The sequence below is a fragment of the Schistocerca serialis genome, unplaced genomic scaffold (genome assembly GCF_023864345.2).
Source record: "Schistocerca serialis cubense isolate TAMUIC-IGC-003099 unplaced genomic scaffold, iqSchSeri2.2 HiC_scaffold_578, whole genome shotgun sequence".
NCBI classification, from domain to species: domain Eukaryota; kingdom Metazoa; phylum Arthropoda; class Insecta; order Orthoptera; family Acrididae; genus Schistocerca; species Schistocerca serialis.
Genome location: NW_026048166.1, coordinates 1 through 7500, shown reverse-complemented (window position 1 = coordinate 7500; position 7500 = coordinate 1). Strand labels below are relative to the sequence as shown.

The following is a 7500-nucleotide window of genomic DNA, read 5'->3' as shown; positions in this document are numbered from 1 at the left end:
ACATGCCAGTTAAACACCGACGGGCGGTGAACCAACAGCGTGGGACACAAATCCAACTACGAGCTTTTTAACCGCAACAACTTTAATATACGCTATTGGAGCTGGAATTACCGCGGCTGCTGGCACCAGACTTGCCCTCCAATAGATACTCGTTAAAGGATTTAAAGTGTACTCATTCCGATTACGGGGCCTCGGATGAGTCCCGTATCGTTATTTTTCGTCACTACCTCCCCGTGCCGGGAGTGGGTAATTTGCGCGCCTGCTGCCTTCCTTGGATGTGGTAGCCGTTTCTCAGGCTCCCTCTCCGGAATCGAACCCTGATTCCCCGTTACCCGTTACAACCATGGTAGGCGCAGAACCTACCATCGACAGTTGATAAGGCAGACATTTGAAAGATGCGTCGCCGGTACGAGGACCGTGCGATCAGCCCAAAGTTATTCAGAGACACCAAGGCAAACGGACCGGACGAGCCGACCGATTGGTTTTGATCTAATAAAAGCGTCCCTTCCATCTCTGGTCGGGACTCTGTTTGCATGTATTAGCTCTAGAATTACCACAGTTATCCAAGTAACGTGGGTACGATCTAAGGAACCATAACTGATTTAATGAGCCATTCGCGGTTTCACCTTAATGCGGCTTGTACTGAGACATGCATGGCTTAATCTTTGAGACAAGCATATGACTACTGGCAGGATCAACCAGGGAGCTGCGTCAACTAGAGCTGAGCAGCCGGCCGCCCGGGAGTGTGTCCCGGGGGCCCGCGCGAACACGCAAGCGTCCGCTCAATTATTCTGCAAACAGGAGGAGGCTGAGCTCCCCTGCACAACACACCTCGAAACCCTCTCAGGTCCCGGCGGCGCGCAGCGCCGTCCTAAGTACTTGGTCGGGTTCGAGAGAGGCGCAATCGCCCGGAGTTAGGCGAGTAGACGCTTTAGGTGCGACCACCCGTGCTCCCAACTGAGCTTGCCGCTGCCGACAGAGGCCCGGGAGCGTGCTGTCGTGGCATTGCCGGCGGGAGACAACACGCGCCACCTACGGTGACCGGCAGCTCCAACGCCAGCGCCACAGAAGGACAAAAGCCCCACTTGGGTGCCGAAGCGAACTCTCCCAGCACAGCGCACGCGCCAACACGTCCGCACAGCTGCGATACAAACCACCTGCGAGAACCGCTGGGGCGACCGAGCAGCAGACGGCGTCGCGGCGCCGAGCGCCGGGCGGCGGCGCATCCTCAGCGCACACAGTCCTCAATCGGACCAGCACACTGCAGATGGCCACCGCGCTTCGCACCGGGCCCGCGAGGACCTACTTTGGCCGCAAGGCGCCGCGAGCAGGGGGCGCCGGCGCGCAGCTGCGCCGCCTGCCGCGTCCGTCGGCCGGCGCGCCTGCCACTGGCCGCCCCCACCAGCCGGCTGTAGCGCGTGCGCCCACGCACCGCGCTGCCAGCACGCCGGGCGGCCCCCCCTCACCGGCCGGGGACGGTCCCACCCAGCCACCGCCGCGTATCGCCTCACACCCAGATCCCCTTTCGCGTTCGTGGGCATGGTGGGTCCCCTTTCACGTTCGTGGGCATGGTGGGTATCCCTGAAACAACCGGTTAATAGCTCGACCGATCGTCGCCAACACTGATTCACCTCTAGCGAGAACAACCGCACCACAACGGGTTACCTGTTGTTCATTTGCGTAACGTCACCAGCAAACGTAGACGTCCATCGCCATTTGCAACGAGTATTGCATGCCTGTGTCAGGTGTCACAACACACTACGTCTGCCCACATAGACGCAACAACATGTGCACGCCTCGAGAACACGTGGAAGGTAGCCCCCGTACGTATGCGGTGTCCATTGCGCGAACGACTGTCAGCCGGCCTCTGCAGGATGTCGCAGATGTGGAACGCGGTGCAACATGCTATCACGGTGTGTGAGAAGAGACGACTACGTCCGAATACACGCTCCACTACATCAACAGACTGCTCATGCTGATCGCCATCCAGGGCGTCCGTTCCTCCCACACGTCTGAATGGCGTACCACACTGCAATCCAGCTCTTATAGGGAGACGACACGTAGCTGCGTGCACAATATTTGGACTGTATGGTCTGCCGTTGCTAGGCGCAGTCGTCGTACGGTCACACATGTGCCACGATGTATCATTCAGTACATACGGACCAATGTGCAGTACAGTTTGTGGGTTTTGCGTACATCGGCGGACAGGTGACAGGCCGTACCACAACGTAGGCTGAGTACGTCGGCATGCGAAGGGCATTGAACATGCAAACTTCTCAACGACCAGCTTGCGAAGGCAGGGGGGAAGGGGGGGGGGCATGTACGTCCTGCTGCTATCCACATTACAGTGTATAGCAGGAGCATGTGGAAAGTCAGCAACACCTGCAAGGTGTTTAACATGACGCGATACACAGGGGACCGGGCAGTGCGAATAGCGAACTATATTGCGAGGGTTGCGGTTAGGCAACACTACACTAATTTAACGAGTTGCATAACAATTACAGAGCAGGTTCAGCGACAACGTGCGTCAGGTTAAGGCGCAATATAGGTTAGGTTGAGGCACAATATAGGTTAGGTTAAGGCACAACATGGGTTACGTTAAGGCACAAATTGGGTTACGTTAAGGCACAACATGGGTTACGTTAAGGCACAACATGGGTTACGTTAAGGCACAAATTAGGTTACGTTAAGGCACAAATTAGGTTACGTTAAGGCACAAATTAGGTTACGTTAAGGCACAAATTAGGTTACGTTAAGGCACAAATTAGGTTACGTTAAGGCACAAATTAGGTTACGTTAAGGCACAAATTAGGTTACGTTAAGGCACAAATTAGGTTACGTTAAGGCACAAATTAGGTTACGTTAAGGCACAAATTAGGTTACGTTAAGGCACAAATTAGGTTACGTTAAGGCACAAATTAGGTTACGTTAAGGCACAAATTAGGTTACGTTAAGGCACAAATTAGGTTACGTTAAGGCACAAATTAGGTTACGTTAAGGCACAAATTAGGTTACGTTAAGGCACAAATTAGGTTACGTTAAGGCACAAATTAGGTTACGTTAAGGCACAAATTAGGTTACGTTAAGGCACAAATTAGGTTACGTTAAGGCACAAATTAGGTTACGTTAAGGTACAATATGGGTTAGGTTAAGGTACAATATGGGTTAGGTTAAGGTACAATATGGGTTAGGTTAAGGTACAATATGGGTTAGGTTAAGGCACAACGTAGGTTAGGTTAAGGCACAACATAGGTTAGGTTAAGGCACAACATAGGTTAGGTTAAGGCACAACATAGGTTAGGTTAAGGCACAACATAGGTTAGGTTAAGGCACAACATAGGTTAGGTTAAGGCACAACATAGGTTAGGTTAAGGCACAACGTAGGTTAGGTTAAGGCACAACGTAGGTTAGGTTAAGGCACAACGTAGGTTAGGTTAAGGCACAACGTAGGTTAGGTTAAGGCACAACGTAGGTTAGGTTAAGGCACAACGTAGGTTAGGTTAAGGCACAACGTAGGTTAGGTTAAGGCACAACGTAGGTTAGGTTAAGGCACAACGTAGGTTAGGTTAAGGCACAACGTAGGTTAGGTTAAGGCACAACGTAGGTTAGGTTAAGGCACAACGTAGGTTAGGTTAAGGCACAACGTAGGTTAGGTTAAGGCACAACGTAGGTTAGGTTAAGGCACAACGTAGGTTAGGTTAAGGCACAACGTAGGTTAGGTTAAGGCACAACGTAGGTTAGGTTAAGGCACAACGTAGGTTAGGTTAAGGCACAACGTAGGTTAGGTTAAGGCACAACGTAGGTTAGGTTAAGGCACAACGTAGGTTAGGTTAAGGCACAACGTAGGTTAGGTTAAGGCACAACGTAGGTTAGGTTAAGGCACAACGTAGGTTAGGTTAAGGCACAACGTAGGTTAGGTTAAGGCACAACGTAGGTTAGGTTAAGGCACAACGTAGGTTAGGTTAAGGCACAACGTAGGTTAGGTTAAGGCACAACGTAGGTTAGGTTAAGGCACAACGTAGGTTAGGTTAAGGCACAACGTAGGTTAGGTTAAGGCACAACGTAGGTTAGGTTAAGGCACAACGTAGGTTAGGTTAAGGCACAACGTAGGTTAGGTTAAGGCACAACATAGGTTAGGTTAAGGCACAACATAGGTTAGGTTAAGGCACAACATAGGTTAGGTTAAGGCACAACATAGGTTAGGTTAAGGCACAACATAGGTTAGGTTAAGGCACAACATAGGTTAGGTTAAGGCACAACATAGGTTAGGTTAAGGCACAACATAGGTTAGGTTAAGGCACAACATAGGTTAGGTTAAGGCACAACATAGGTTAGGTTAAGGCACAACATAGGTTAGGTTAAGGCACAACGTAGGTTAGGTTAAGGCACAACGTAGGTTAGGTTAAGGCACAACGTAGGTTAGGTTAAGGCACAACGTAGGTTAGGTTAAGGCACAACGTAGGTTAGGTTAAGGCACAACGTAGGTTAGGTTAAGGTACAACGTAGGTTAGGTTAAGGTACAACGTAGGTTAGGTTAAGGTACAACGTAGGTTAGGTTAAGGTACAACGTAGGTTAGGTTAAGGTACAACGTAGGTTAGGTTAAGGTACAACGTAGGTTAGGTTAAGGTACAACGTAGGTTAGGTTAAGGTACAACGTAGGTTAGGTTAAGGTACAACGTAGGTTAGGTGAAGGCGCAATGTAGGTTAGGTTAAGGTACGATATACCTTAGGTTAAGGTACAATATCGCTTAGGTTAAGGTACAATATAGCTTAGGTTAAGGTACACGTTGTAGGGAAAGGTGTATTTTGGGGGGGGAGGGGGCGGCAGGTTCGTTGATAGTGATTATCGTAAGTGCATGCCTGCGGGATCATCCGATTTGTCACGTCAGGATGCACTTGTGGCTCATGACAGGCGGCGCTCCGATTCCAAGGTTGTGGCAGATCTGTGTCTTTCATTCCTGCCATTGTTTGTGTACTGTGACAGGAGGCAGTATTGTGATGTTGGGTGCACCCCTGTGTAGGACATGTGTGGGTGTTCGTGGCTTAGCTGAGCAATGGCGGATGTCGGAAGGGTGGGATATTCTGTTTTCTGGGTGGACCTCCCGGTCTGGTTATGATAGTGTGGATTGTGTAATGTGGCGGAGAGGATGCACCGGATGTTCTTCCATGCTGGTGGTTAGATATTGTGTGTGTGCCTGTTAGAGGCAGAGAGTAGTGTGTGATAGTGTCTGGCTGACGTGTGGTTCTCATTGTGTGCAGAGTCTTTCAGCATGTATAGGGACGGTTGTATATATTATCTGTATTCTGATGGCTCTGCATCTATTACTAATCAGTGCCGTGTATACGGTTACTCTGGTTCCAGTCGAAACTGTTCTATCTCTGTACATTAGTGACACTGCGGCTCCACTATGTTGCCGCCCCTGTCGGCCGTTTCCCCCAGTGTGTGGCTAATGATTATCAGCAATCAGTCTATTAGTCAATACCGGTAGTGTGACGACGTGAAATGTCCGGGATGGGGGAAGCTACACGCTTCCCGTGGGTCAGGGCCTAGAAAGACTCTTCCCACGCAGGAGGCTCGGACTGTCATTACTCTTCCGAGAAATATATTTGCCCAGCGTTTTTTGCGACTGCGAGTGCGACGCGTACGAGTACCGACATGGATGGGGCGCTTCCTAGCTGATCGCTCAGCATCGGAGAAATATATTTGCCCAACGTTTTTTGCGACTGCGAGTGCAACGCCCAAGGGTACCGACGTGGATGGGGCGCTTCCTAGCTGATCGCTCGGCATGGGAATCCGTACAGTGAGCAATGCGATCGCGTCTGTAGCTTGTACGTGGTACAGCTCGCAGCTCATGTATAGGGACAGCGGGAATGTCGCATATTGGACATAACTCTTCATGAAACGCAAGTTATAGGTGTGGATTGCACATTACGACTGCGGGAAACTTCCGCCGTTCATCCGCTGGCGTTGCGAGTTTGGCGGTTGGGGTGGGGCACGAGCGGGTGCGGGTGGTGTGATTGCCGGTCCACGACTTCGTGCGGCAGAGGCACTGGCGTTTGGGTGCTGTGGTCGACACAGGCTGCATGCTTTGTGGGTGGCGTCGAAAGATGGGCACTGTGGGCCCATCGATGTCTTAGTCGGCTTGGCGTCCCATAGATGGCGGTATCGTCGTTGCAGGAGCTCATGCTGAGGGAGACCTACAGATGGCGGTATGTTTTGTGGTGCGCTCGACATGGCGGACCTAGTGTTGTCAGATTCGCATAGATGGCGATACTGTTTTGCCAGCATGGTTGGCGTAGTTCCGTCGGATCCCTGTAGATGGAGGTGTCGAATGTTTACTGTGGACAGTCATGTCGTCGGTACGAGGGGGCGCGCGCGAGTGCGTCGTGATACCTCGCCCCTCACCCCTACGGACTTATCACCACCCACACTAGCCGCCCCGGGGACTTGCCAACGACACACCCTATCCCAAGTCTATTTTCTTGCGGAGCATCATGTGTTATTATATTTTATTTCACATCCATAGTGTATAGGGGTATTGTAGTTCACCGTACGGCGGTGGACGCTGTGTTACCACACGCCGGGGGGGACGGCGAAAACGAACCGTCGACCGCCGGGCGCCGCCCGCCGACGCCGCCTCCACGCGTCGCGCCGGCCGGTGGGCCGACATCGACCGTCCGGCACCCATCACGGCACCCATCGCCGGCCGGCAAAGCGATACGCTGTAGCGCGGCAGAACACAACGCGCCCGGCCGGCGCCGCCTCCCCCGCGCGCACGGAGGCGGCACCCATCGCAGCGCCCGCGCCGGCGGCAAGGGGCCCGCCAACCGATACGCCGCCGTCCGCCGCACCCACTGCAGCGCCCTGGGTGCGGCGCGCCCGGCCGGACCGATACGCCAAGAGATGCGACGGACAGAAACAAAGGCACACACGTGCGCCTGTTGACGCCCAGCCCCGGGGGTCTCGTCTCGCGACAAGACGAATCCCCCAAGCTAGGGCTGAGTCTCAACAGATCGCAGCGTGGCAACTGCTCTACCGAGTACAACACCCCGCCCGGTACCTAAGTCGTCTACAGACGATTCCGAGTCCCGACATCGAACTATAGACACCCATGGTCGACCGGTAGGGGCAGGGCGGCGCCGGGAACAGATCCCAGACAGCGCCGCCCGAGTGCCCCGTCCGGCAAACAAGTTGGGCCCGTACGGCGCGGCGCCACGTGGGTCGACCGCGCCTAGTAAAGTCACGTATTTTCGAGCCTTTCGACCCTCGGGACTCCTTAGCGATATCGTTGCCACAATGGCTAGACGGGATTCGGCCTTAGAGGCGTTCAGGCTTAATCCCACGGATGGTAGCTTCGCACCACCGGCCGCTCGGCCGAGTGCGTGAACCAAATGTCCGAACCTGCGGTTCCTCTCGTACTGAGCAGGATTACTATCGCAACGACACAGTCATCAGTAGGGTAAAACTAACCTGTCTCACGACGGTCTAAACCCAGCTC

The 7500-nt window shown here is 53.0% G+C and overlaps 1 non-coding gene across 1 annotated transcript in view; it reads right to left on the bottom strand.

The window, feature by feature from the left end:
• LOC126448167 (small subunit ribosomal RNA) overlaps positions 1-705 on the bottom strand; it is a 1909-nt gene extending 1204 nt beyond the window's left edge. The window contains exon 1 of the ribosomal RNA XR_007584034.1: positions 1-705. This exon is cut by the window's left edge and continues 1204 nt beyond it. This is a non-coding gene — a ribosomal RNA (small subunit ribosomal RNA).
• Positions 706-7500: the final 6795 nt, after the last annotated feature.